This window comes from Xyrauchen texanus, chromosome 6 (genome assembly GCF_025860055.1).
Source record: "Xyrauchen texanus isolate HMW12.3.18 chromosome 6, RBS_HiC_50CHRs, whole genome shotgun sequence".
In the NCBI taxonomy this organism is placed as follows: Eukaryota; Metazoa; Chordata; class Actinopteri; order Cypriniformes; family Catostomidae; genus Xyrauchen; species Xyrauchen texanus.
Window position 1 is genome coordinate 48,048,569 of NC_068281.1, and position 26,041 is coordinate 48,074,609.

At 35.4% G+C, this 26,041-nt stretch overlaps 44 non-coding genes across 44 annotated transcripts; all 44 read left to right on the top strand.

Moving 5' to 3' along the window:
• Nucleotides 1-620: 620 nt before the first annotated feature.
• On the top strand, nt 621-693 carry trnav-uac (transfer RNA valine (anticodon UAC)). Its single transcript has one exon. It is a non-coding gene; the product is annotated as a tRNA-Val (tRNA).
• Nucleotides 694-1,636: 943 nt separating this feature from the next.
• On the top strand, nt 1,637-1,709 carry trnav-uac (transfer RNA valine (anticodon UAC)). The gene has a single exon. It is a non-coding gene; the product is annotated as a tRNA-Val (tRNA).
• Nucleotides 1,710-2,327: 618 nt separating this feature from the next.
• trnav-uac (transfer RNA valine (anticodon UAC)) lies at nt 2,328-2,400 on the top strand. The gene has a single exon. It is a non-coding gene; the product is annotated as a tRNA-Val (tRNA).
• Nucleotides 2,401-4,017: 1,617 nt separating this feature from the next.
• trnav-uac (transfer RNA valine (anticodon UAC)) lies at nt 4,018-4,090 on the top strand. Its single transcript has one exon. It is a non-coding gene; the product is annotated as a tRNA-Val (tRNA).
• A 272-nt stretch (nt 4,091-4,362) lies between these two features.
• trnav-uac (transfer RNA valine (anticodon UAC)) lies at nt 4,363-4,435 on the top strand. Its single transcript has one exon. It is a non-coding gene; the product is annotated as a tRNA-Val (tRNA).
• A 272-nt stretch (nt 4,436-4,707) lies between these two features.
• trnav-uac (transfer RNA valine (anticodon UAC)) lies at nt 4,708-4,780 on the top strand. Its single transcript has one exon. It is a non-coding gene; the product is annotated as a tRNA-Val (tRNA).
• A 274-nt stretch (nt 4,781-5,054) lies between these two features.
• Nucleotides 5,055-5,127, top strand: trnav-uac (transfer RNA valine (anticodon UAC)). The gene has a single exon. It is a non-coding gene; the product is annotated as a tRNA-Val (tRNA).
• A 617-nt stretch (nt 5,128-5,744) lies between these two features.
• On the top strand, nt 5,745-5,817 carry trnav-uac (transfer RNA valine (anticodon UAC)). The gene has a single exon. It is a non-coding gene; the product is annotated as a tRNA-Val (tRNA).
• Nucleotides 5,818-6,089: 272 nt separating this feature from the next.
• trnav-uac (transfer RNA valine (anticodon UAC)) lies at nt 6,090-6,162 on the top strand. Its single transcript has one exon. It is a non-coding gene; the product is annotated as a tRNA-Val (tRNA).
• Nucleotides 6,163-6,434: 272 nt separating this feature from the next.
• trnav-uac (transfer RNA valine (anticodon UAC)) lies at nt 6,435-6,507 on the top strand. The gene has a single exon. It is a non-coding gene; the product is annotated as a tRNA-Val (tRNA).
• A 272-nt stretch (nt 6,508-6,779) lies between these two features.
• trnav-uac (transfer RNA valine (anticodon UAC)) lies at nt 6,780-6,852 on the top strand. The gene has a single exon. It is a non-coding gene; the product is annotated as a tRNA-Val (tRNA).
• A 605-nt stretch (nt 6,853-7,457) lies between these two features.
• trnav-uac (transfer RNA valine (anticodon UAC)) lies at nt 7,458-7,530 on the top strand. Its single transcript has one exon. It is a non-coding gene; the product is annotated as a tRNA-Val (tRNA).
• Nucleotides 7,531-7,801: 271 nt separating this feature from the next.
• Nucleotides 7,802-7,874, top strand: trnav-uac (transfer RNA valine (anticodon UAC)). The gene has a single exon. It is a non-coding gene; the product is annotated as a tRNA-Val (tRNA).
• Nucleotides 7,875-9,143: 1,269 nt separating this feature from the next.
• Nucleotides 9,144-9,216, top strand: trnav-uac (transfer RNA valine (anticodon UAC)). The gene has a single exon. It is a non-coding gene; the product is annotated as a tRNA-Val (tRNA).
• Nucleotides 9,217-9,488: 272 nt separating this feature from the next.
• trnav-uac (transfer RNA valine (anticodon UAC)) lies at nt 9,489-9,561 on the top strand. Its single transcript has one exon. It is a non-coding gene; the product is annotated as a tRNA-Val (tRNA).
• Nucleotides 9,562-10,854: 1,293 nt separating this feature from the next.
• Nucleotides 10,855-10,927, top strand: trnav-uac (transfer RNA valine (anticodon UAC)). The gene has a single exon. It is a non-coding gene; the product is annotated as a tRNA-Val (tRNA).
• A 271-nt stretch (nt 10,928-11,198) lies between these two features.
• On the top strand, nt 11,199-11,271 carry trnav-uac (transfer RNA valine (anticodon UAC)). Its single transcript has one exon. It is a non-coding gene; the product is annotated as a tRNA-Val (tRNA).
• A 612-nt stretch (nt 11,272-11,883) lies between these two features.
• On the top strand, nt 11,884-11,956 carry trnav-uac (transfer RNA valine (anticodon UAC)). The gene has a single exon. It is a non-coding gene; the product is annotated as a tRNA-Val (tRNA).
• A 272-nt stretch (nt 11,957-12,228) lies between these two features.
• trnav-uac (transfer RNA valine (anticodon UAC)) lies at nt 12,229-12,301 on the top strand. Its single transcript has one exon. It is a non-coding gene; the product is annotated as a tRNA-Val (tRNA).
• A 605-nt stretch (nt 12,302-12,906) lies between these two features.
• On the top strand, nt 12,907-12,979 carry trnav-uac (transfer RNA valine (anticodon UAC)). Its single transcript has one exon. It is a non-coding gene; the product is annotated as a tRNA-Val (tRNA).
• A 272-nt stretch (nt 12,980-13,251) lies between these two features.
• Nucleotides 13,252-13,324, top strand: trnav-uac (transfer RNA valine (anticodon UAC)). The gene has a single exon. It is a non-coding gene; the product is annotated as a tRNA-Val (tRNA).
• Nucleotides 13,325-13,595: 271 nt separating this feature from the next.
• trnav-uac (transfer RNA valine (anticodon UAC)) lies at nt 13,596-13,668 on the top strand. The gene has a single exon. It is a non-coding gene; the product is annotated as a tRNA-Val (tRNA).
• Nucleotides 13,669-14,279: 611 nt separating this feature from the next.
• trnav-uac (transfer RNA valine (anticodon UAC)) lies at nt 14,280-14,352 on the top strand. The gene has a single exon. It is a non-coding gene; the product is annotated as a tRNA-Val (tRNA).
• A 617-nt stretch (nt 14,353-14,969) lies between these two features.
• trnav-uac (transfer RNA valine (anticodon UAC)) lies at nt 14,970-15,042 on the top strand. Its single transcript has one exon. It is a non-coding gene; the product is annotated as a tRNA-Val (tRNA).
• A 272-nt stretch (nt 15,043-15,314) lies between these two features.
• On the top strand, nt 15,315-15,388 carry trnav-uac (transfer RNA valine (anticodon UAC)). The gene has a single exon. It is a non-coding gene; the product is annotated as a tRNA-Val (tRNA).
• A 271-nt stretch (nt 15,389-15,659) lies between these two features.
• Nucleotides 15,660-15,732, top strand: trnav-uac (transfer RNA valine (anticodon UAC)). The gene has a single exon. It is a non-coding gene; the product is annotated as a tRNA-Val (tRNA).
• A 964-nt stretch (nt 15,733-16,696) lies between these two features.
• On the top strand, nt 16,697-16,769 carry trnav-uac (transfer RNA valine (anticodon UAC)). Its single transcript has one exon. It is a non-coding gene; the product is annotated as a tRNA-Val (tRNA).
• A 950-nt stretch (nt 16,770-17,719) lies between these two features.
• Nucleotides 17,720-17,792, top strand: trnav-uac (transfer RNA valine (anticodon UAC)). The gene has a single exon. It is a non-coding gene; the product is annotated as a tRNA-Val (tRNA).
• A 270-nt stretch (nt 17,793-18,062) lies between these two features.
• trnav-uac (transfer RNA valine (anticodon UAC)) lies at nt 18,063-18,135 on the top strand. The gene has a single exon. It is a non-coding gene; the product is annotated as a tRNA-Val (tRNA).
• Nucleotides 18,136-18,747: 612 nt separating this feature from the next.
• On the top strand, nt 18,748-18,820 carry trnav-uac (transfer RNA valine (anticodon UAC)). The gene has a single exon. It is a non-coding gene; the product is annotated as a tRNA-Val (tRNA).
• Nucleotides 18,821-19,437: 617 nt separating this feature from the next.
• On the top strand, nt 19,438-19,510 carry trnav-uac (transfer RNA valine (anticodon UAC)). Its single transcript has one exon. It is a non-coding gene; the product is annotated as a tRNA-Val (tRNA).
• Nucleotides 19,511-19,782: 272 nt separating this feature from the next.
• trnav-uac (transfer RNA valine (anticodon UAC)) lies at nt 19,783-19,855 on the top strand. The gene has a single exon. It is a non-coding gene; the product is annotated as a tRNA-Val (tRNA).
• A 272-nt stretch (nt 19,856-20,127) lies between these two features.
• trnav-uac (transfer RNA valine (anticodon UAC)) lies at nt 20,128-20,200 on the top strand. Its single transcript has one exon. It is a non-coding gene; the product is annotated as a tRNA-Val (tRNA).
• A 963-nt stretch (nt 20,201-21,163) lies between these two features.
• Nucleotides 21,164-21,236, top strand: trnav-uac (transfer RNA valine (anticodon UAC)). The gene has a single exon. It is a non-coding gene; the product is annotated as a tRNA-Val (tRNA).
• Nucleotides 21,237-21,508: 272 nt separating this feature from the next.
• Nucleotides 21,509-21,581, top strand: trnav-uac (transfer RNA valine (anticodon UAC)). The gene has a single exon. It is a non-coding gene; the product is annotated as a tRNA-Val (tRNA).
• Nucleotides 21,582-21,853: 272 nt separating this feature from the next.
• Nucleotides 21,854-21,926, top strand: trnav-uac (transfer RNA valine (anticodon UAC)). The gene has a single exon. It is a non-coding gene; the product is annotated as a tRNA-Val (tRNA).
• Nucleotides 21,927-22,876: 950 nt separating this feature from the next.
• Nucleotides 22,877-22,950, top strand: trnav-uac (transfer RNA valine (anticodon UAC)). Its single transcript has one exon. It is a non-coding gene; the product is annotated as a tRNA-Val (tRNA).
• A 271-nt stretch (nt 22,951-23,221) lies between these two features.
• trnav-uac (transfer RNA valine (anticodon UAC)) lies at nt 23,222-23,294 on the top strand. Its single transcript has one exon. It is a non-coding gene; the product is annotated as a tRNA-Val (tRNA).
• Nucleotides 23,295-23,905: 611 nt separating this feature from the next.
• trnav-uac (transfer RNA valine (anticodon UAC)) lies at nt 23,906-23,978 on the top strand. Its single transcript has one exon. It is a non-coding gene; the product is annotated as a tRNA-Val (tRNA).
• Nucleotides 23,979-24,250: 272 nt separating this feature from the next.
• On the top strand, nt 24,251-24,323 carry trnav-uac (transfer RNA valine (anticodon UAC)). The gene has a single exon. It is a non-coding gene; the product is annotated as a tRNA-Val (tRNA).
• Nucleotides 24,324-24,595: 272 nt separating this feature from the next.
• trnav-uac (transfer RNA valine (anticodon UAC)) lies at nt 24,596-24,668 on the top strand. Its single transcript has one exon. It is a non-coding gene; the product is annotated as a tRNA-Val (tRNA).
• A 272-nt stretch (nt 24,669-24,940) lies between these two features.
• Nucleotides 24,941-25,013, top strand: trnav-uac (transfer RNA valine (anticodon UAC)). Its single transcript has one exon. It is a non-coding gene; the product is annotated as a tRNA-Val (tRNA).
• A 605-nt stretch (nt 25,014-25,618) lies between these two features.
• Nucleotides 25,619-25,691, top strand: trnav-uac (transfer RNA valine (anticodon UAC)). The gene has a single exon. It is a non-coding gene; the product is annotated as a tRNA-Val (tRNA).
• Nucleotides 25,692-25,963: 272 nt separating this feature from the next.
• On the top strand, nt 25,964-26,036 carry trnav-uac (transfer RNA valine (anticodon UAC)). Its single transcript has one exon. It is a non-coding gene; the product is annotated as a tRNA-Val (tRNA).
• Nucleotides 26,037-26,041: the final 5 nt, after the last annotated feature.

A 26,041-nucleotide genomic window follows, 5' to 3' on the forward strand; every position in this document is an offset into this window, starting at 1 on the left:
AGTGGAAGGGTTTTTCTATCAGGGTATATATATTAAGAAGTGTACAAAAAGTCCACAAGCAGACATGAAATTTAACAAGATTCCAGATAATATCAGACACATTTGTAAAAGAATAATTGACATTTGTTTACAGAAACATTTTGGTAGAACAAAGGTGTAGCAGATAATCAAGGTAGGTTTTCTCTAGTACTGTGATTTTTGGGATAGATTGTCTTGTCTAAATATATATTCAGCATATGTGTAGCAGCAAATGTTGGTAATTTCCTCATAGGGACGTTTCCATTGTGTAGTGGTTATCACGTTTGCTTTACATGCAGAAAGACCCCAGTTCGCAACTGGGTGGAAACAGTGGAAGGGTTTTGCTATCAGGGTATATATTAAGAAATGTACAAAAAGTCCACAAGCAGACATGAAATTTAACAAGGTTCCAGATAATATCAGACACATTTGTAAAAGAATAATTGATATTTGTTTACAGAAACATTTTGGTAGAACAAAGGTGTAGCAGATAATCAAGGTAGGTTTTCTCTAGTACTGTGATTTTTGGGATAGATTGTCTTGTCTAAATATATATTCAGCATATGTGTAGCAGCAATTGTTGGTTAATTTCTCATAGGCATGTTTCCATGGTGTAGTGGTAATCATGTTTGCTTTACACGCAAAAGGTCCCCAGTTCGAAACTAGGTGGAAACAGTGGTAGGTTTTTGCAATCAGGGTATATATTAAGAAGTGTACAAAAAGTCCACAAGCACACATTAAGTTTTACAAGATTCCATCAGACACACTTGTAAAATAATAATTGATATTTGCTTACAGAAACATTTTGGTAGAACAAAGGTGTAGCAGATAATCAAGGTAGGTTTTCTCTAGTACTGTGATTTTTGGGATAGATTGTCTTGTCTAAATATATATTCAGCATATGTGTAGTGCAATTGTTGGTAATTTCCTCACAGGCATGTTTCCATAGTGTGGTGGTTATCACGTTTGCTTTATACGCCAAAGGTCCCCAGTTCGAAACAGAGGAAGGGTTTTGCTATCAGGGTATATATTAAGAAATGTACAAAATGTCCACAAGCAGACGTGAAATTTAACAAGGTTCCAGATAATATCAGACACATTTGTAAAAGAATAATTGATATTTGGTTACAGAAACATTTTGGTAGACCAAAGGTGTAGCAGATAATCAAGGTAGGTTTTCTCTAGTACTGTGATTTTTGGGATAGATTTTCTTGTCTAAATATATATTCAGCATATGTGTAGCAGCAAATGTTGGTAATTTCCTCATAGGGACGTTTCCATAGTGTAGTGGTTATCACGTTTGCTTTACACGCCGAAAGACCCCAGTTCGCAACTGGGTGGAAAAAGTGGAAGGGTTTTGCTATCAGGGTATATATTAAGAAATGTACAAAAAGTCCACAAGCAGACATGAAATTTAACAAGGTTCCAGATAATATCAGACACATTTGTAAAACAATAATTGATATTTGTTTACAGAAACATTTTGGTAGAACAAAGGTGTAGCAGATAATCAAGGTAGGTTTTCTCTAGTACTGTGATTTTTGGGATAGATTGTCTTGTCTAAATATATATTCAGCATATGTGTAGCAGCAATTGTTGGTTATTTTTTCATAGGCACGTTTCCATAGTGTAGTGTTTATCACGTTTGCTTTACACGCAAAAGGTCCCCAGTTCGAAACTGGGTGGAAACAGTGGAAGGGTTTTGCTATCAGGGTATATATTAAGAAGTGTACAAAATGTCCACAAGCAGACATGAAATTTTACAAGATTCCAGATAATATCAGACACATTTATAAAAGAATAATTGATATTTGTTTCCAAAAAAATTTTTTTAGCCCAAATGTGCAGCAGATAATCAAAGTAGGTTTTCTCTAGTACTGTGATTTTTGGGATAGAGTGTCTTGTCTAAATATATATTCAGCATATGTGTAGCAGCAAATGTTGGTAATTTCCTCATAGGGACGTTTCCATTGTGTAGTGGTTATCACATTTGCTTTACACGCAGAAAGACCCCAGTTCGCAACTGGGTGGAAACAGTGGAAGGGTTTTGCTATCAGGGTATATATTAAGAAATGTACAAAAAGTCCACAAGCAGACATGAAATTTAACAAGGTTCCAGATAATATCAGACACATTTGTAAAAGAATAATTGATATTTGTTTACAGAAACATTTTGGTAGAACAAAGGTGTAGCAGATAATCAAGGTAGGTTTTCTCTAGTACTGTGATTTTTGGGATAGATTGTCTTGTCTAAATATATATTCAGCATATGTGTAGCAGCAATTGTTGGTTAATTTTTTCATAGGCACGTTTCCATAGTGTAGTGGTAATCACGTTTGCTTTACACGCAAAAGGTCCCCAGTTCGAAACTGGGTGGAAACAGTGGAAGGCTTTTGCTATCAGGGTATATATTAAGAAGTGTACAAAAAGTCCACAAGCAGACATCAAATTTTACAAGATTCCAGATAATATCAGACACATTTGTAAAAGAATAATTTATATTTGTTTCCGAAATTTTTTTTTAGCCCAAATGTGCAGCGGGTAATCAAAGTACGTTTTCTCTAGTACTGTGATTTTTGGGATGGAGTGTCTTGTGTAAAAATATATTCAGCATATGTGTAGCAGCGATTGTTAATGTTTCCCTCCTAGGTACGTTTCCATAGTGTAGTGGTTATCATGTTTGCTTCACACGCATAAGGTCCCCGGTTCGGAGCTGGGTGGAAACGGTGGCAGGGTTTTGCTATCAGGGTATATATTAAGAAGCGTACAAAAAGCACACATTAAATTTTACAAGATTCCATCAGACACACTTGTAAAAGAATAATTGATGTTTGTTTACAGAAACATTTTGGTAGAACAAAGGTGTAGCAGATAATCAAGGTAGGTTTTCTCTAGTACTGTGATTTTTGGGATAGATTGTCTTGTCTAAATATATATTCAGCATATGTGTAGCAGCAATTGTTGGTAACTCCCTCATAGGTAAGTTTCCATAGTGTAGTGATTATCATGTTTGCTTTACACGCAAAAGGTCCCAGTTCGAAACTAGGTGGAAACAGTGGTAGGTTTTTGCAATCAGGGTATATATTAAGAAGTGTACAAAAAGTCCACAAGCACACATTAAGTTTTACAAGATTCCATCAGACACACTTGTAAAATAATAATTGATATTTGCTTACAGAAACATTTTGGTAGAACAAAGGTGTAGCAGATAATCAAGGTAGGTTTTCTCTAGTACTGTGATTTTTGGGATAGATTGTCTTGTCTAAATATATATTCAGCATATGTGTAGTGCAATTGTTGGTAATTTCCTCATAGGCATGTTTCCATAGTGTAGTGGTTATCAAGTTTGCTTTATACGCCAAAGGTCCCCAGTTCGAAACAGAGGAAGGGTTTTGCTATCAGGGTATATATTAAGAAATGTACAAAAAGTCCACAAGCAGACATGAAATTTAACAAGGTTCCAGATAATATCAGACACGTTTGTAAAAGAATAATTGATATTTGTTTACGGAAACATTTTGGTAGAACAAAGGTGTAGCAGATAATCAAGGTAGGTTTTCTCTAGTACTGTGATTTTTGGGATAGATTGTCTTGTCTAAATATATATTCAGCATATGTGTAGTGCAATTGTTGGTAATTTCCTTATAGGCGTGTTTCCATAGTGTAGTGTTTATCACGTTTGCTTTACAAACAAAAGGTCCCCAGTTTGAAACTTTGTGGAAACAGTGGAAGGGTTCTTCTATCAGGGTATATATATTAAGAAGTGTACAAAAAGTCCACAAGCAGACATGAAATTTAACAAGATTCCAGATAATATCAGACACATTTGTAAAAGAATAATTGATATTTGTTTACAGAAACATTTTGGTAGAACAAAGGTGTAGCAGATAATCAAGGTAGGTTTTCTCTAGTACTGTGATTTTTGGGATAGATTGTCTTGTCTGAATATATATTCAGCATATGTGTAGCAGCAATTGTTGGTTAATTTTTCATAGGCACGTTTCCATAGTGTAGTGGTAATCACGTTTGCTTTACACGCAAAAGGTCCCCAGTTCGAAACTGGGTGGAAACAGTGGAAGGCTTTTGCTATCAGGGTATATATTAAGAAGTGTACAAAAAGTCCACAAGCAGATGTGAAATTTAACAAGGTTCCAGATAATATCAAACACATTTGTAAAAGAATAATTGATATTTGGTTACAGAAACATTTTGGTAGACCAAAGGTGTAGCAGATAATCAAGGTAGGTTTTCTCTAGTACTGTGATTTTTGGGATAGATTTTCTTGTCTAAATATATATTCAGCATATGTGTAGCAGCAAATGTTGGTAATTTCCTCATAGGGACGTTTCCATAGTGTAGTGGTTAGCACGTTTGCTTTACACGCAAAAGGTCCCCAGTTCGAAACTGGGTGAAAACTGTGGAAGGCTTTTGCGATCAGGGTATATATTAAGAAGTGTACAAAAAGTCCACAAGCAGACGTGAAATTTAACAAGGCTCCAGATAATATCAGACACATTTGTAAAAGAATAATTGATATTTGGTTACAGAAAAATTTTGGTAGACCAAAGGTGTAGCAGATAATCAAGGTAGGTTTTCTCTAGTACTGTGATTTTTGGGATAGATTGTCTTGTCTAAATATATATTCAGCATATGTGTAGCAGCAATTGTTGGTTAATTTTTCATAGGCACGTTTCCATAGTGTAGTGGTAATCACGTTTGCTTTACACGCAAAAGGTCCCCAGTTCGAAACTGGGTGGAAACAGTGGAAGGCTTTTGCTATCAGGGTATATATTAAGAAGTGTACAAAAAGTCCACAAGCAGACGTGAAATTTAACAAGGTTCCAGATAATATCAGACACATTTGTAAAAGAATAATTGATATTTGGTTACAGAAACATTTTGGTAGACCAAAGGTGTAGCAGATAATCAAGGTAGGTTTTCTCTAGTACTGTGATTTTTGGGATAGATTTTCTTGTCTAAATATATATATTCAGCATATGTGTAGCAGCAAATGTTGGTAATTTCCTCATAGGGACGTTTCCATAGTGTAGTGGTTATCACGTTTGCTTTACACGCAGAAAGACCCCAGTTCGCAACTGGGTGGAAACAGTGGAAGGGTTTTGCTATCAGGGTATATATTAAGAAATGTACAAAAAGTCCACAAGCAGACATGAAATTTAACAAGGTTCCAGATAATATCAGACACATTTGTAAAAGAATAATTGATATTTGTTTACAGAAACATTTTGGTAGAACAAAGGTGTAGCAGATAATCAAGGTAGGTTTTCTCTAGTACTGTGATTTTTGGGATAGATTGTCTTGTCTAAATATATATTCAGCATATGTGTAGCAGCAATTGTTGGTAATTTCCTCATAGGCATGTTTCCATAGTGTAGTGTTTATCACGTTTGCTTTACAAACAAAAGGTCCCCAGTTTGAAACTTGGTGGAAACAGTGGAAGGGTTTTGCTATCAGGGTATATATTAAGAAGTGTACAAAAGGTCCACAAGCAGACATGAAATTTAACAAGATTCCAGATAATATCAGACACATTTGTAAAAGAATAATTGATATTTGTTTACAGAAACATTTTGGTAGAACAAAGGTGTAGCAGATAATCAAGGTAGGTTTTCTCTAGTACTGTGATTTTTGGGATAGATTGTCTTGTCTAAATATATATTCAGCATATGTGTAGCAGCAATTGTTGGTTAATTTTTCATAGGCACGTTTCCATAGTGTAGTGGTAATCACGTTTGCTTTACACGTAAAAGGTCCCCAGTTCGAAACTGGGTGGAAACAGTGGAAGGCTTTTGCTATCAGGGTATATATTAAGAAGTGTACAAAAAGTCCACAAGCAGACGTGAAATTTAACAAGGTTCCAGATAATATCAGACACATTTGTAAAAGAATAATTGATATTTGGTTACAGAAACTTTTTGGTAGACCAAAGGTGTAGCAGATAATCCAGGTAGGTTTTCTCTAGTACTGTGATTTTTGGGATAGATTTTCTTGTCTAAATATATATTCAGCATATGTGTAGCAGCAAATGTTGGTAATTTCCTCATAGGGACGTTTCCATAGTGTAGTGGTTATCACGTTTGCTTTACACGCAGAAAGACCCCAGTTCGCAACTGGGTGGAAACAGTGGAAGGGTTTCGCTATCAGGGTATATATTAAGAAATGTACAAAAAGTCCACAAGCAGACATGAAATTTAACAAGGTTCCAGATAATATCAGACACATTTGTAAAACAATAATTGATATTTGTTTACAGAAACATTTTGGTAGAACAAAGGTGTAGCAGATAATCAAGGTAGGTTTTCTCTAGTACTGTGATTTTTGGGATAGATTGTCTTGTCTAAATATATATTCAGCATATGTGTAGCAGCAATTGTTGGTTAATTTTTCATAGGCACGTTTCCATAGTGTAGTGTTTATCACGTTTGCTTTACACGCAAAAGGTCCCCAGTTCGAAACTGGGTGGAAACAGTGGAAGGGTTTTGCTATCAGGGTATATATTAAGAAGTGTACAAAATGTCCACAAGCAGACATGAAATTTTACAAGATTCCAGATAATATCAGACACATTTGTAAAAGAATAATTTATATTTGTTTCCGAAAACATTTTTTTAGCCCAAATGTGCAGCAGATAATCAAAGTAGGTTTTCTCTAGTACTGTGATTTTTGGGATAGAGTGTCTTGTCTAAATATATATTCAGCATATGTGTAGCAGCAAATGTTGGTAATTTCCTCATAGGGACGTTTCCATAGTGTAGTGGTTATCACGTTTGCTTTACACGCAGAAAGACCCCAGTTCGCAACTGGGTGGAAACAGTGGAAGGGTTTTGCTATCAGGGTATATATTAAGAAATGTACAAAAAGTCCACAAGCAGACATGAAATTTAACAAGGTTCCAGATAATATCAGACACATTTGTAAAACAATAATTGATATTTGTTTACAGAAACATTTTGGTAGAACAAAGGTGTGGCAGAAAATCAAGGTAGGTTTTCTCTAGTACTGTGATTTTTGGGATAGATTGTCTTGTCTAAATATATATTCAGCATATGTGTAGTGCACTTGTTGGTTAATTTTTCATAGGCACGCTTCCGTAGTGTAGTGGTAATCACGTTTGCTTTACACGCAAAAGGTCCCCAGGTGGAAACAGTGGAAGGCTTTTGCTATCAGGGTATATATTAAGAAGTGTACAAAAAGTCCACAAGCAGACGTGAAATTTAACAAGGTTCCAGATAATATCAGACACATTTGTAAAAGAATAATTGATATTTGGTTACAGAAACATTTTGGTAGACCAAAGGTGTAGCAGATAATCAAGGTAGGTTTTCTCTAGTACTGTGATTTTTGGGATAGATTGTCTTGTCTAAATATATATTCAGCATATGTGTAGCAGCAATTGTTGGTTAATTTTTCATTGGCATGTTTCCATAGTGTAGTGGTAATCACGTTTGCTTTACACGCAAAAGGTCCCCAGTTCGAAACTGGGTAGAAACAGTGGAAGGCTTTTGCTATCAGGGTATATATTAAGAAGTGTACAAAAAGTCCACAAGCAGACGTGAAATTTAACAAGGTTCCAGATAATATCAGACACATTTGTAAAAGAATAATTGATATTTGGTTACAGAAACATTTTGGTAGACCAAAGGTGTAGCAGATAATCAAGGTAGGTTTTCTCTAGTACTGTGATTTTTGGGATAGATTGTCTTGTCTAAATATATATTCAGCATATGTGTAGTGCAATTGTTGGTTAATTTTTCATAGGCACGTTTCCATAGTGTAGTGGTAATCACGTTTGCTTTACACGCAAAAGGTCCCCAGTTCGAAATTGGGTGGAAACAGTGGAAAGGTTTTGCTATCAGGGTATATATTAAGAAGTGTACAAAAAGTCCACAAGCAGACGTGAAATTTAACAAGGCTCCAGATAATATCAGACACATTTGTAAAAGAATAATTTATATTTGTTTCCGAAAATTTTTTTAGCCCAAATGTGCAGCGGGTAATCAAAGTACGTTTTCTCTAGTACTGTGATTTTTGGGATGGAGTGTCTTGTGTAAAAATATATTCAGCATATGTGTAGCAGCGATTGTTAATGTTTCCCTCATAGGTACGTTTCCATACTGTAGTGGTTATCATGTTTGCTTTACACGCATAAGGTCCCCGGTTCGGAGCTGGGTGGAAACGGTGGCAGGGTTTTGCTATCAGGGTATATATTAAGAAGCGTACAAAAAGCACACATTAAATTTTACAAGATTCCATCAGACACACTTGTAAAAGAATAATTGATGTTTGTTTACAGAAACATTTTGGTAGAACAAAGGTGTAGCAGATAATCAAGGTAGGTTTTCTCTAGTACTGTGATTTTTGGGATAGATTGTCTTGTCTAAATATATATTCAGCATATGTGTAGCAGCAATTGTTGGTAACTCCCTCATAGGTAAGTTTCCATAGTGTAGTGATTATCATGTTTGCTTTACACTAAAAGGTCCCAGTTCGAAACTAGGTGGAAACAGTGGTAGGTTTTTGCAATCAGGGTATATATTAAGAAGTGTACAAAAAGTCCACAAGCACACATTAAGTTTTACAAGATTCCATCAGACACACTTGTAAAATAATAATTGATATTTGCTTACAGAAACATTTTGGTAGAACAAAGGTGTAGCAGATAATCAAGGTAGGTTTTCTCTAGTACTGTGATTTTTGGGATAGATTGTCTTGTCTAAATATATATTCAGCATATGTGTAGTGCAATTGTTGGTAATTTCCTCATAGGCATGTTTCCATAGTGTAGTGGTTATCAAGTTTGCTTTATACGCCAAAGGTCCCCAGTTCGAAACAGAGGAAGGGTTTTGCTATCAGGGTATATATTAAGAAATGTACAAAAAGTCCACAAGCAGACATGAAATTTAACAAGGTTCCAGATAATATCAGACACGTTTGTAAAAGAATAATTGATATTTGTTTACGGAAACATTTTGGTAGAACAAAGGTGTAGCAGATAATCAAGGTAGGTTTTCTCTAGTACTGTGATTTTTGGGATAGATTGTCTTGTCTAAATATATATTCAGCATATGTGTAGCAGCAATTGTTGGTTAATTTTTCATAGGCACGTTTCCATAGTGTAGTGGTAATCACGTTTGCTTTACACGCAAAAGGTCCCCAGTTCGAAACTGGGTGGAAACAGTGGAAGGCTTTTGCTATCAGGGTATATATTAAGAAGTGTACAAAAAGTCCACAAGCAGACGTGAAATTTAACAAGGTTCCAGATAATATCAGACACATTTGTAAAAGAATAATTGATATTTGGTTACAGAAACTTTTTGGTAGACCAAAGGTGTAGCAGATAATCCAGGTAGGTTTTCTCTAGTACTGTGATTTTTGGGATAGATTTTCTTGTCTAAATATATATTCAGCATATGTGTAGCAGCAAATGTTGGTAATTTCCTCATAGGGACGTTTCCATAGTGTAGTGGTTATCACGTTTGCTTTACACGCAGAAAGACCCCAGTTCGCAACTGGGTGGAAACAGTGGAAGGGTTTCGCTATCAGGGTATATATTAAGAAATGTACAAAAAGTCCACAAGCAGACATGAAATTTAACAAGGTTCCAGATAATATCAGACACATTTGTAAAACAATAATTGATATTTGTTTACAGAAACATTTTGGTAGAACAAAGGTGTAGCAGATAATCAAGGTAGGTTTTCTCTAGTACTGTGATTTTTGGGATAGATTGTCTTGTCTAAATATATATTCAGCATATGTGTAGCAGCAATTGTTGGTTAATTTTTCATAGGCACGTTTCCATAGTGTAGTGTTTATCACGTTTGCTTTACACATAAAAGGTCCCCAGTTCGAAACTGGGTGGAAACAGTGGAAGGGTTTTGCTATCAGGGTATATATTAAGAAGTGTACAAAATGTCCACAAGCAGACATGAAATTTTACAAGATTCCAGATAATATCAGACACATTTGTAAAAGAATAATTGATATTTGTTTCCAAAAAATTTTTTTAGCCCAAATGTGCAGCAGATAATCAAAGTAGGTTTTCTCTAGTACTGTGATTTTTGGGATAGAGTGTCTTGTCTAAATATATATTCAGCATATGTGTAGCAGCAAATGTTGGTAATTTCCTCATAGGGACGTTTCCATAGTGTAGTGGTTATCACGTTTGCTTTACACTAGAAAGACCCCAGTTCGCAACTGGGTGGAAACAGTGGAAGGGTTTTGCTATCAGGGTATATATTAAGAAATGTACAAAAAGTCCACAAGCAGACATGAAATTTAACAAGGTTCCAGATAATATCAGACACATTTGTAAAACAATAATTGATATTTGTTTACAGAAACATTTTGGTAGAACAAAGGTGTGGCAGAAAATCAAGGTAGGTTTTCTCTAGTACTGTGATTTTTGGGATAGATTGTCTTGTCTAAATATATATTCAGCATATGTGTAGTGCACTTGTTGGTTAATTTTTCATAGGCACGCTTCCGTAGTGTAGTGGTAATCACGTTTGCTTTACACGCAAAAGGTCCCCAGGTGGAAACAGTGGAAGGCTTTTGCTATCAGGGTATATATTAAGAAGTGTACAAAAAGTCCACAAGCAGACGTGAAATTTAACAAGGTTCCAGATAATATCAGACACATTTGTAAAAGAATAATTGATATTTGGTTACAGAAACATTTTGGTAGACCAAAGGTGTAGCAGATAATCAAGGTAGGTTTTCTCTAGTACTGTGATTTTTGGGATAGATTGTCTTGTCTAAATATATATTCAGCATATGTGTAGCAGCAATTGTTGGTTAATTTTTCATTGGCATGTTTCCATAGTGTAGTGGTAATCACGTTTGCTTTACATGCAAAAGGTCCCCAGTTCGAAACTGGGTAGAAACAGTGGAAGGCTTTTGCTATCAGGGTATATATTAAGAAGTGTACAAAAAGTCCACAAGCAGACGTGAAATTTAACAAGGTTCCAGATAATATCAGACACATTTGTAAAAGAATAATTGATATTTGGTTACAGAAACATTTTGGTAGACCAAAGGTGTAGCAGATAATCAAGGTAGGTTTTCTCTAGTACTGTGATTTTTGGGATAGATTGTCTTGTCTAAATATATATTCAGCATATGTGTAGTGCAATTGTTGGTTAACTTTTCATAGGCACGTTTCCATAGTGTAGTGGTAATCACGTTTGCTTTACACGCAAAAGGTCCCCAGTTCGAAATTGGGTGGAAACAGTGGAAGGGTTTTGCTATCAGGGTATACATTAAGAAGTGTACAAAAAGTCCACAAGCAGACATGAAATTTTACAAGATTCCAGATAATATCAGACACATTTGTAAAAGAATAATTTATATTTGTTTCCGAAAACATTTTTTTCGCCCAAATGTGCAGCGGATTTTCAAAGTACGTTTTCTCTAGTACTGTGATTTTTGGGATGGAGTGTCTTGTCTAAAAATATATTCAGCATATAGCAGCAATTGTTGGTAATTTCCTCATATGTACGTTTCCATACTGTAGTGGTTATCATGTTTGCTTTACACGCAAAAGTTCCCCAGTTCGAAACTGAGTGGAAACAGTGGAAAGGTTTTGCTATCAGGGTATATATTAAGAAGTGTACAAAAAGTCCACAAGCAGACATCAAATTTTACAAGGTTCCAGATAATATCAGACACATTTGTAAAAGAATAATTTATATTTGTTTCCGAAATTGTTTTTTAGCCCAAATGTGCAGCGGATAATCAAAGTACGTTTTCTCTAGTACTGTGATTTTTGGGATGGAGTGTCTTGTCTAAATATATATTCAGCATATGTGTAGCAGCAATTGTTGGTTAATGTTTCATAGGCATGTTTCCATAGTGTAGTGGTAATCACGTTTGCTTTACACGCAAAAGGTCCCTAGTTCGAAACTGGGTGGAAACAGTGGAAGGCTTTTGCTATCAGGGTATATATTAAGAAGTGTACAAAAAGTCCACAAGCAGACATCAAATTTTACAAGGTTCCAGATAATATCAGACACATTTGTAAAAGAATAATTGATATTTGGTTACAGAAACATTTTGGTAGACCAAAGGTGTAGCAGATAATCAAGGTAGGTTTTCTCTAGTACTGTGATTTTTGGGATAGAGTGTCTTGTCTAAATATATATTCAGCATATGTGTAGCAGCAAATGTTGGTAATTTCCTCATAGGGACGTTTCCATAGTGTAGTGGTTATCACGTTTGCTTTACACGCAGAAAGACCCCAGTTCGCAACTGGGTGGAAACAGTGGAAGGGTTTTGCTATCAGGGTATATATTAAGAAATGTACAAAAAGTCCACAAGCAGACATGAAATTTAACAAGGTTCCAGATAATATCAGACACATTTGTAAAACAATAATTGATATTTGTTTACAGAAACATTTTGGTAGAACAAAGGTGTAGCAGAAAATCAAGGTAGGTTTTCTCTAGTACTGTGATTTTTGGGATAGATTGTCTTGTCTAAATATATATTCAGCATATGTGTAGTGCACTTGTTGGTTAATTTTTCATAGGCACGCTTCCGTAGTGTAGTGGTAATCACGTTTGCTTTACACGCAAAAGGTCCCCAGGTGGAAACAGTGGAAGGCTTTTGCTATCAGGGTATATATTAAGAAGTGTACAAAAAGTCCACAAGCAGACGTGAAATTTAACAAGGTTCCAGATAATATCAGACACATTTGTAAAAGAATAATTGATATTTGGTTACAGAAACATTTTGGTAGACCAAAGGTGTAGCAGATAATCAAGGTAGGTTTTCTCTAGTACTGTGATTTTTGGGATAGATTGTCTTGTCTAAATATATATTCAGCATATGTGTAGCAGCAATTGTTGGTTAATTTTTCATTGGCATGTTTCCATAGTGTAGTGGTAATCACGTTTGCTTTACATGCAAAAGGTCCCCAGTTCGAAACTGGGTAGAAACAGTGGAAGGCTTTTGCTATCAGGGTATATATTAAGAAGTGTACAAAAAGTCCACAAGCAGACGTGAAATTTAACAAGGTTCCAGATAATATCAGACACATTTGTAAAAGAATAATTGATATTTGGTTACAGAAACATTTTGGTAGACCAAAGGTGTAGCAGATAATCAAGGTAGGTTTTCTCTAGTACTGTGATTTTTGGGATAGATTGTCTTGTCTAAATATATATTCAGCATATGTGTAGCAGCAAATGTTGGTAATTTCCTCATAGGGACGTTTCCATAGTGTAGTGGTTATCACGTTTGCTTTACACGCAGAAGGACCCCAGTTTGCAACTGGGTGGAAACAGTGGAAGGGTTTTGCTATCAGGGTATATATTAAGAAAAGCACAAAAAGTCCACAAGCAGACATGAAATTTAACAAGGTTCCAGATAATATCAGACACATTTGTAAAAGAATAATTGATATTTGTTTACAGAAACGTTTTGGTAGAACAAAGGTGTAGCAGATAATCAAGGTAGGTTTTCTCTAGTACTGTGATTTTTGGGATAGATTGTCTTGTCTAAATATATATTCAGCATATGTGTAGTGCAATTGTTGGTTAATTTTTCATAGGCACGTTTCCATAGTGTAGTGGTAATCACGTTTGCTTTACACGCAAAAGGTCCCCAGTTCGAAACTGGGTGGAAACAGAGGAAGGGTTTTGCTATCAGGGTATACATTAAGAAGTGTACAAAAAGTCCACAAGCAGACATGAAATTTTACAAGATTCCAGATAATATCAGACACATTTGTAAAAGAATAATTTATATTTGTTTCCGAAAACATTTTTTTAGCCCAAATGTGCAGCGGATATTCAAAATACGTTTTCTCTAGTACTGTGATTTTTGGGATGGAGTGTCTTGTCTAAAAATATATTCAGCATATAGCAGCAATTGTTGGTAATTTCCTCATATGTACGTTTCCATACTGTAGTGGTTATCATGTTTGCTTTACACGCAAATGTTCCCCAGTTCGAAACTGAGTGGAAACAGTGGAAAGGTTTTGCTATCAGGGTATATATTAAGAAGTGTACAAAAAGTCCACAAGCAGACATCAAATTTTACAAGGTTCCAGATAATATCAGACACATTTGTAAAAGAATAATTTATATTTGTTTCCGAAATTTTTTTTAGCCCAAATGTGCAGCGGATAATCAAAGTACGTTTTCTCTAGTACTGTGATTTTTGGGATGGAGTGTCTTGTCTAAATATATATTCAGCATATGTGTAGCAGCAATTGTTGGTTAATTTTTCATAGGCACGTTTCCATAGTGTAGTGGTAATCACGTTTGCTTTACACGCAAAAGGTCCCCAGTTCGAAACTGGGTGGAAACAGTGGAAGGCTTTTGCTATCAGGGTATATATTAAGAAGTGTACAAAAAGTCCACAAGCAGACGTGAAATTTAACAAGGTTCCAGATAATATCAGACACATTTGTAAAAGAATAATTGATATTGGGTTACAGAAACATTTTGGTAGACCAAAGGTGTAGCAGATAATCAAGGTAGGTTTTCTCTAGTACTGTGATTTTTGGGATAGATTTTCTTGTCTAAATATATATTCAGCATATGTGTAGCAGCAAATGTTGGTAATTTCCTCATAGGGACGTTTCCATTGTGTAGTGGTTATCACGTTTGCTTTACACGCAGAAAGACCCCAGTTCGCAACTGGGTGGAAACAGTGGAAGGGTTTTGCTATCAGGGTATATATTAAGAAATGTACAAAAAGTCCACAAGCAGACATGAAATTTAACAAGGTTCCAGATAATATCAGACACATTTGTAAAAGAATAATTGATATTTGTTTACAGAAACATTTTGGTAGAACAAAGGTGTAGCAGATAATCAAGGTAGGTTTTCTCTAGTACTGTGATTTTTGGGATAGATTGTCTTGTCTAAATATATATTCAGCATATGTGTAGCAGCAATTGTTGGTTAATTTTTCATAGGCACGTTTCCATAGTGTAGTGGTAATCACGTTTGCTTTACACGCAAAAGGTCCCCAGTTCGAAACTGGGTGGAAACAGTGGAAGGCTTTTGCTATCAGGGTATATATTAAGAAGTGTACAAAAAGTCCACAAGCAGATGTGAAATTTAACAAGGTTCCAGATAATATCAAACACATTTGTAAAAGAATAATTGATATTTGGTTACAGAAACATTTTGGTAGACCAAAGGTGTAGCAGATAATCAAGGTAGGTTTTCTCTAGTACTGTGATTTTTGGGATAGAGTGTCTTGTCTAAATATATATTCAGCATATGTGTAGCAGCAAATGTTGGTAATTTCCTCATAGGGATGTTTCCATAGTGTAGTGGTTATCACGTTTGCTTTACACGCAGAAAGACCCCAGTTCGAAACTGGGTGGAAAGCGTGGAAGGCTTTTGCTATCAGGGTATATATTAAGAAGTGTACAAAAAGTCCACAAGCAGACGTGAAATTTAACAAGGTTCCAGATAATATCAGACACATTTGTAAAAGAATAATTGATATTTGGTTACAGAAACATTTTGGTAGACCAAAGGTGTAGCAGATAATCAAGGTAGGTTTTCTCTAGTACTGTGATTTTTGGGATAGATTGTCTTGTCTAAATATATATTCAGCATATGTGTAGCAGCAATTGTTGGTTAATTTTTCATAGGCACGTTTCCATAGTGTAGTGGTAATCACGTTTGCTTTACACGCAAAAGGTCCCCAGTTCGAAACTGGGTGGAAACAGTGGAAGGCTTTTGCTATCAGGGTATATATTAAGAAGTGTACAAAAAGTCCACAAGCAGACGTGAAATTTAACAAGGTTCCAGATAATATCAGACACATTTGTAAAAGAATAATTGATATTTGGTTACAGAAACATTTTGGTAGACCAAAGGTGTAGCAGATAATCAAGGTAGGTTTTCTCTAGTACTGTGATTTTTGGGATAGATTTTCTTGTCTAAATATATATATTCAGCATATGTGTAGCAGCAAATGTTGGTAATTTCCTCATAGGGACGTTTCCATTGTGTAGTGGTTATCACGTTTGCTTTACACGCAGAAAGACCCCAGTTCGCAACTGGGTGGAAACAGTGGAAGGGTTTTGCTATCAGGGTATATATTAAGAAATGTACAAAAAGTCCACAAGCAGACATGAAATTTAACAAGGTTCCAGATAATATCAGACACATTTGTAAAAGAATAATTGATATTTGTTTACAGAAACATTTTGGTAGAACAAAGGTGTAGCAGATAATCAAGGTAGGTTTTCTCTAGTACTGTGATTTTTGGGATAGATTGTCTTGTCTAAATATATATTCAGCATATGTGTAGCAGCAATTGTTGGTAATTTCCTCATAGGCACGTTTCCATAGTGTAGTGTTTATCACGTTTGCTTTACAAACAAAAGGTCCCCAGTTTGAAACTTGGTGGAAACAGTGGAAGGGTTTCGCTATCAGGGTATATATTAAGAAATGTACAAAAAGTCCACAAGCAGACATGAAATTTAACAAGGTTCCAGATAATATCAGACACATTTGTAAAACAATAATTGATATTTGTTTACAGAAACATTTTGGTAGAACAAAGGTGTAGCAGATAATCAAGGTAGGTTTTCTCTAGTACTGTGATTTTTGGGATAGATTGTCTTGTCTAAATATATATTCAGCATATGTGTAGCAGCAATTGTTGGTTAATTTTTCATAGGCACGTTTCCATAGTGTAGTGTTTATCACGTTTGCTTTACACGCAAAAGGTCCCCAGTTCGAAACTGGGTGGAAACAGTGGAAGGGTTTTGCTATCAGGGTATATATTAAGAAGTGTACAAAATGTCCACAAGCAGACATGAAATTTTACAAGATTCCAGATAATATCAGACACATTTGTAAAAGAATAATTGATATTTGTTTCCAAAAAAATTTTTTTAGCCCAAATGTGCAGCAGATAATCAAAGTAGGTTTTCTCTAGTACTGTGATTTTTGGGATAGAGTGTCTTGTCTAAATATATATTCAGCATATGTGTAGCAGCAAATGTTGGTAATTTCCTCATAGGGACGTTTCCATTGTGTAGTGGTTATCACGTTTGCTTTACACGCAGAAAGACCCCAGTTCGCAACTGGGTGGAAACAGTGGAAGGGTTTTGCTATCAGGGTATATATTAAGAAATGTACAAAAAGTCCACAAGCAGACATGAAATTTAACAAGGTTCCAGATAATATCAGACACATTTGTAAAACAATAATTGATATTTGTTTACAGAAACATTTTGGTAGAACAAAGGTGTGGCAGAAAATCAAGGTAGGTTTTCTCTAGTACTGTGATTTTTGGGATAGATTGTCTTGTCTAAATATATATTCAGCATATGTGTAGTGCACTTGTTGGTTAATTTTTCATAGGCACGCTTCCGTAGTGTAGTGGTAATCACGTTTGCTTTACACATAAAAGGTCCCCAGGTGGAAACAGTGGAAGGCTTTTGCTATCAGGGTATATATTAAGAAGTGTACAAAAAGTCCACAAGCAGACGTGAAATTTAACAAGGTTCCAGATAATATCAGACACATTTGTAAAAGAATAATTGATATTTGGTTACAGAAACATTTTGGTAGACCAAAGGTGTAGCAGATAATCAAGGTAGGTTTTCTCTAGTACTGTGATTTTTGGGATAGATTGTCTTGTCTAAATATATATTCAGCATATGTGTAGCAGCAATTGTTGGTTAATTTTTCATTGGCATGTTTCCATAGTGTAGTGGTAATCACGTTTGCTTTACACGTAAAAGGTCCCCAGTTCGAAACTGGGTAGAAACAGTGGAAGGCTTTTGCTATCAGGGTATATATTAAGAAGTGTACAAAAGTCCACAAGCAGACGTGAAATTTAACAAGGTTCCAGATAATATCAGACACATTTGTAAAAGAATAATTGATATTTGGTTACAGAAACATTTTGGTAGACCAAAGGTGTAGCAGATAATCAAGGTAGGTTTTCTCTAGTACTGTGATTTTTGGGATAGATTGTCTTGTCTAAATATATATTCAGCATATGTGTAGTGCAATTGTTGGTTAATTTTTCATAGGCACGTTTCCATAGTGTAGTGGTAATCACGTTTGCTTTACACGCAAAAGGTCCCCAGTTCGAAATTGGGTGGAAACAGTGGAAGGGTTTTGCTATCAGGGTATACATTAAGAAGTGTACAAAAAGTCCACAAGCAGACATGAAATTTTACAAGATTCCAGATAATATCAGACACATTTGTAAAAGAATAATTTATATTTGTTTCCGAAAACATTTTTTTAGCCCAAATGTGCAGCGGATATTCAAAGTACGTTTTCTCTAGTACTGTGATTTTTGGGATGGAGTGTCTTGTCTAAAAATATATTCAGCATATAGCAGCAATTGTTGGTAATTTCCTCATATGTACGTTTCCATACTGTAGTGGTTATCATGTTTGCTTTACACGCAAAAGTTCCCCAGTTCGAAACTGAGTGGAAACAGTGGAAAGGTTTTGCTATCAGGGTATATATTAAGAAGTGTACAAAAAGTCCACAAGCAGACATCAAATTTTACAAGGTTCCAGATAATATCAGACACATTTGTAAAAGAATAATTTATATTTGTTTCCGAAATTGTTTTTTAGCCCAAATGTGCAGCGGATAATCAAAGTACGTTTTCTCTAGTACTGTGATTTTTGGGATGGAGTGTCTTGTCTAAATATATATTCAGCATATGTGTAGCAGCAATTGTTGGTTAATTTTTCATAGGCACGTTTCCATAGTGTAGTGGTAATCACGTTTGCTTTACACGCAAAAGGTCCCCAGTTCGAAACTGGGTGGAAACAGTGGAAGGCTTTTGCTATCAGGGTATATATTAAGAAGTGTACAAAAAGTCCACAAGCAGACGTGAAATTTAACAAGGTTCCAGATAATATCAGACACATTTGTAAAAGAATAATTGATATTGGGTTACAGAAACATTTTGGTAGACCAAAGGTGTAGCAGATAATCAAGGTAGGTTTTCTCTAGTACTGTGATTTTTGGGATAGATTTTCTTGTCTAAATATATATTCAGCATATGTGTAGCAGCAAATGTTGGTAATTTCCTCATAGGGACGTTTCCATTGTGTAGTGGTTATCACGTTTGCTTTACACGCAGAAAGACCCCAGTTCGCAACTGGGTGGAAACAGTGGAAGGGTTTTGCTATCAGGGTATATATTAAGAAATGTACAAAAAGTCCACAAGCAGACATGAAATTTAACAAGGTTCCAGATAATATCAGACACATTTGTAAAAGAATAATTGATATTTGTTTACAGAAACATTTTGGTAGAACAAAGGTGTAGCAGATAATCAAGGTAGGTTTTCTCTAGTACTGTGATTTTTGGGATAGATTGTCTTGCCTAAATATATATTCAGCATATGTGTAGCAGCAATTGTTGGTTAATTTTTCATAGGCACGTTTCCATAGTGTAGTGGTAATCACGTTTGCTTTACACGCAAAAGGTCCCCAGTTCGAAACTGGGTGGAAACAGTGGAAGGCTTTTGCTATCAGGGTATATATTAAGAAGTGTACAAAAAGTCCACAAGCAGATGTGAAATTTAACAAGGTTCCAGATAATATCAAACACATTTGTAAAAGAATAATTGATATTTGGTTACAGAAACATTTTGGTAGACCAAAGGTGTAGCAGATAATCAAGGTAGGTTTTCTCTAGTACTGTGATTTTTGGGATAGATTTTCTTGTCTAAATATATATTCAGCATATGTGTAGCAGCAAATGTTGGTAATTTCCTCATAGGGACGTTTCCATAGTGTAGTGGTTATCACGTTTGCTTTACACGCAAAAGGTCCCCAGTTCGAAACTGGGTGGAAACTGTGGAAGGCTTTTGCGATCAGGGTATATATTAAGAAGTGTACAAAAAGTCCACAAGCAGACGTGAAATTTAACAAGGCTCCAGATAATATCAGACACATTTGTAAAAGAATAATTGATATTTGGTTACAGAAACATTTTGGTAGACCAAAGGTGTAGCAGATAATCAAGGTAGGTTTTCTCTAGTACTGTGATTTTTGGGATAGATTGTCTTGTCTAAATATATATTCAGCATATGTGTAGCAGCAATTGTTGGTTAATTTTTCATAGGCACGTTTCCATAGTGTAGTGGTAATCACGTTTGCTTTACACGCAAAAGGTCCCCAGTTCGAAACTGGGTGGAAACAGTGGAAGGCTTTTGCTATCAGGGTATATATTAAGAAGTGTACAAAAAGTCCACAAGCAGACGTGAAATTTAACAAGGTTCCAGATAATATCAGACACATTTGTAAAAGAATAATTGATATTTGGTTACAGAAACATTTTGGTAGACCAAAGGTGTAGCAGATAATCAAGGTAGGTTTTCTCTAGTACTGTGATTTTTGGGATAGATTTTCTTGTCTAAATATATATATTCAGCATATGTGTAGCAGCAAATGTTGGTAATTTCCTCATAGGGACGTTTCCATTGTGTAGTGGTTATCACGTTTGCTTTACACGCAGAAAGACCCCAGTTCGCAACTGGGTGGAAACAGTGGAAGGGTTTTGCTATCAGGGTATATATTAAGAAATGTACAAAAAGTCCACAAGCAGACATGAAATTTAACAAGGTTCCAGATAATATCAGACACATTTGTAAAAGAATAATTGATATTTGTTTACAGAAACATTTTGGTAGAACAAAGGTGTAGCAGATAATCAAGGTAGGTTTTCTCTAGTACTGTGATTTTTGGGATAGATTGTCTTGTCTAAATATATATTCAGCATATGTGTAGAGCAATTGTTGGTAATTTCCTCATAGGCGTGTTTCCATAGTGTAGTGTTTATCACGTTTGCTTTACAAACAAAAGGTCCCCAGTTTGAAACTTGGTGGAAACAGTGGAAGGGTTTCGCTATCAGGGTATATATTAAGAAGTGTACAAAAGGTCCACAAGCAGACATGAAATTTAACAAGATTCCAGATAATATCAGACACATTTGTAAAAGAATAATTGATATTTGTTTACAGAAACATTTTGGTAGAACAAAGGTGTAGCAGATAATCAAGGTAGGTTTTCTCTAGTACTGTGATTTTTGGGATAGGTTGTCTTGTCTAAATATATATTCAGCATATGTGTAGCAGCAATTGTTGGTTAATTTTTCATAGGCACGTTTCCATAGTGTAGTGGTAATCACGTTTGCTTTACACGCAAAAGGTCCCCAGTTCGAAACTGGGTGGAAACAGTGGAAGGCTTTTGCTATCAGGGTATATATTAAGAAGTGTACAAAAAGTCCACAAGCAGACGTGAAATTTAACAAGGTTCCAGATAATATCAGACACATTTGTAAAAGAATAATTGATATTTGGTTACAGAAACTTTTTGGTAGACCAAAGGTGTAGCAGATAATCCAGGTAGGTTTTCTCTAGTACTGTGATTTTTGGGATAGATTTTCTTGTCTAAATATATATTCAGCATATGTGTAGCAGCAAATGTTGGTAATTTCCTCATAGGGACGTTTCCATAGTGTAGTGGTTATCACGTTTGCTTTACACGCAGAAAGACCCCAGTTCGCAACTGGGTGGAAACAGTGTAAGGGTTTCGCTATCAGGGTATATATTAAGAAATGTACAAAAAGTCCACAAGCAGACATGAAATTTAACAAGGTTCCAGATAATATCAGACACATTTGTAAAACAATAATTGATATTTGTTTACAGAAACATTTTGGTAGAACAAAGGTGTAGCAGATAATCAAGGTAGGTTTTCTCTAGTACTGTGATTTTTGGGATAGATTGTCTTGTCTAAATATATATTCAGCATATGTGTAGCAGCAATTGTTGGTTAATTTTTCATAGGCACGTTTCCATAGTGTAGTGTTTATCACGTTTGCTTTACACGCAAAAGGTCCCCAGTTCGAAACTGGGTGGAAACAGTGGAAGGGTTTTGCTATCAGGGTATATATTAAGAAGTGTACAAAATGTCCACAAGCAGACATGAAATTTTTTAAGATTCCAGATAATATCAGACACATTTGTAAAAGAATAATTGATATTTGTTTCCAAAAAAATTTTTTTAGCCCAAATGTGCAGCAGATAATCAAAGTAGGTTTTCTCTAGTACTGTGATTTTTGGGATAGAGTGTCTTGTCTAAATATATATTCAGCATATGTGTAGCAGCAAATGTTGGTAATTTCCTCATAGGGACGTTTCCATTGTGTAGTGGTTATCACGTTTGCTTTACACGCAGAAAGACCCCAGTTCGCAACTGGGTGGAAACAGTGGAAGGGTTTTGCTATCAGGGTATATATTAAGAAATGTACAAAAAGTCCACAAGCAGACATGAAATTTAACAAGGTTCCAGATAATATCAGACACATTTGTAAAACAATAATTGATATTTGTTTACAGAAACATTTTGGTAGAACAAAGGTGTGGCAGAAAATCAAGGTAGGTTTTCTCTAGTACTGTGATTTTTGGGATAGATTGTCTTGTCTAAATATATATTCAGCATATGTGTAGTGCACTTGTTGGTTAATTTTTCATAGGCACGCTTCCGTAGTGTAGTGGTAATCACGTTTGCTTTACACGCAAAAGGTCCCCAGGTGGAAACAGTGGAAGGCTTTTGCTATCAGGGTATATATTAAGAAGTGTACAAAAAGTCCACAAGCAGACGTGAAATTTAACAAGGTTCCAGATAATATCAGACACATTTGTAAAAGAATAATTGATATTTGGTTACAGAAACATTTTGGTAGACCAAAGGTGTAGCAGATAATCAAGGTAGGTTTTCTCTAGTACTGTGATTTTTGGGATAGATTGTCTTGTCTAAATATATATTCAGCATATGTGTAGCAGCAATTGTTGGTTAATTTTTCATTGGCATGTTTCCATAGTGTAGTGGTAATCACGTTTGCTTTACACGCAGAAAGGTCCCCAGTTCGAAACTGGGTAGAAACAGTGGAAGGCTTTTGCTATCAGGGTATATATTAAGAAGTGTACAAAAAGTCCACAAGCAGACGTGAAATTTAACAAGGTTCCAGATAATATCAGACACATTTGTAAAAGAATAATTGATATTTGGTTACAGAAACATTTTGGTAGAACAAAGGTGTAGCAGATAATCAAGGTAGGTTTTCTCTAGTACTGTGATTTTTGGGATAGATTGTCTTGTCTAAATATATATTCAGCATATGTGTAGTGCAATTGTTGGTTAATTTTTCATAGGCACGTTTCCATAGTGTAGTGGTAATCACGTTTGCTTTACACGCAAAAGGTCCCCAGTTCGAAACTGGGTGGAAACAGTGGAAGGGTTTTGCTATCAGGGTATACATTAAGAAGTGTACAAAAAGTCCACAAGCAGACATGAAATTTTACAAGATTCCAGATAATATCAGACACATTTGTAAAAGAATAATTGATATTTGTTTCCGAAAAAATGTTTTAGCCCAAATGTGCAGCGGATAATCAAAGTACATTTTCTCTAGTACTGTGATTTTTGGGATGGAGTGTCTTGTCTAAAAATATATTCAGCATATAGCAGCAATTGTTGGTAATTTCCTCATATGTACGTTTCCATACTGTAGTGGTTATCATGTTTGCTTTACACACAAAAGTTCCCCAGTTCGAAACTGAGTGGAAACAGTGGAAAGGTTTTGCTATCAGGGTATATATTAAGAAGTGTACAAAAAGTCCACAAGCAGACATCAAATTTTACAAGGTTCCAGATAATATCAGACACATTTGTAAAAGAATAATTTATATTTGTTTCAGAAATTGTTTTTTAGCCCAAATGTGCAGCGGATAATCAAAGTACGTTTTCTCTAGTACTGTGATTTTTGGGATGGAGTGTCTTGTCTAAATATATATTCAGCATATGTGTAGCAGCAATTGTTGGTTAATTTTTCATAGGCACGTTTCCATAGTGTAGTGGTAATCACGTTTGCTTTACACGCAAAAGGTCCCCAGTTCGAAACTGGGTGGAAACAGTGGAAGGCTTTTGCTATCAGGGTATATATTAAGAAGTGTACAAAAAGTCCACAAGCAGACGTGAAATTTAACAAGGTTCCAGATAATATCAGACACATTTGTAAAAGAATAATTGATATTTGGTTACAGAAACATTTTGGTAGACCAAAGGTGTAGCAGATAATCCAGGTAGGTTTTCTCTAGTACTGTGATTTTTGGGATAGATTTTCTTGTCTAAATATATATTCAGCATATGTGTAGCAGCAAATGTTGGTAATTTCCTCATAGGGACGTTTCCATAGTGTAGTGGTTATCACGTTTGCTTTACACGCAGAAAGACCCCAGTTCGCAACTGGGTGGAAACAGTGGAAGGGTTTCGCTATCAGGGTATATATTAAGAAATGTACAAAAAGTCCACAAGCAGACATGAAATTTAACAAGGTTCCAGATAATATCAGACACATTTGTAAAAGAATAATTGATATTTGTTTACAGAAACATTTTGGTAGAACAAAGGTGTAGCAGATAATCAAGGTAGGTTTTCTCTAGTACTGTGATTTTTGGGATAGATTGTCTTGTCTAAATATATATTCAGCATATGTGTAGCAGCAATTGTTGGTTAATTTTTCATAGGCACGTTTCCATAGTGTAGTGTTTATCACGTTTGCTTTACACACAAAAGGTCCCCAGTTCGAAACTGGGTGGAAACAGTGGAAGGGTTTTGCTATCAGGGTATATATTAAGAAGTGTACAAAATGTCCACAAGCAGACATGAAATTTTACAAGATTCCAGATAATATCAGACACATTTGTAAAAGAATAATTGATATTTGTTTCCAAAAAAAATTTTTTAGCCCAAATGTGCAGCAGATAATCAAAGTAGGTTTTCTCTAGTACTGTGATTTTTGGGATAGAGTGTCTTGTCTAAATATATATTCAGCATATGTGTAGCAGCAAATGTTGGTAATTTCCTCATAGGGACGTTTCCATAGTGTAGTGGTTATCACGTTTGCTTTACACGCAGAAAGACCCCAGTTCGCAACTGGGTGGAAACAGTGGAAGGGTTTTGCTATCAGGGTATATATTAAGAAATGTACAAAAAGTCCACAAGCAGACATGAAATTTAACAAGGTTCCAGATAATATCAGACACATTTGTAAAACAATAATTGATATTTGTTTACAGAAACATTTTGGTAGAACAAAGGTGTAGCAGAAAATCAAGGTAGGTTTTCTCTAGTACTGTGATTTTTGGGATAGATTGTCTTGTCTAAATATATATTCAGCATATGTGTAGTGCACTTGTTGGTTAATTTTTCATAGGCACGCTTCCGTAGTGTAGTGGTAATCACGTTTGCTTTACACGCAAAAGGTCCCCAGGTGGAAACAGTGGAAGGCTTTTGCTATCAGGGTATATATTAAGAAGTGTACAAAAAGTCCACAAGCAGACGTGAAATTTAACAAGGTTCCAGATAATATCAGACACATTTGTATAAGAATAATTGATATTTGGTTACAGAAACATTTTGGTAGACCAAAGGTGTAGCAGATAATCAAGGTAGGTTTTCTCTAGTACTGTGATTTTTGGGATAGATTGTCTTGTCTAAATATATATTCAGCATATGTGTAGCAGCAATTGTTGGTTAATTTTTAATAGGCACGTTTCCATAGTGTAGTGGTAATCACGTTTGCTTTACACGCAAAAGGTCCCCAGTTCGAAACTGGGTAGAAACAGTGGAAGGCTTTTGCTATCAGGGTATATATTAAGAAGTGTACAAAAAGTCCACAAGCAGACGTGAAATTTAACAAGGTTCCAGATAATATCAGACACATTTGTAAAAGAATAATTGATATTTGGTTACAGAAACATTTTGGTAGACCAAAGGTGTAGCAGATAATCAAGGTAGGTTTTCTCTAGTACTGTGATTTTTGGGATAGATTTTCTTGTCTAAATATATATTCAGCATATGTGTAGCAGCAAATGTTGGTAATTTCCTCATAGGGACGTTTCCATAGTGTAGTGGTTATCACGTTTGCTTTACACGCAGAAAGACCCCAGTTCGCAACTGGGTGGAAACAGTGGA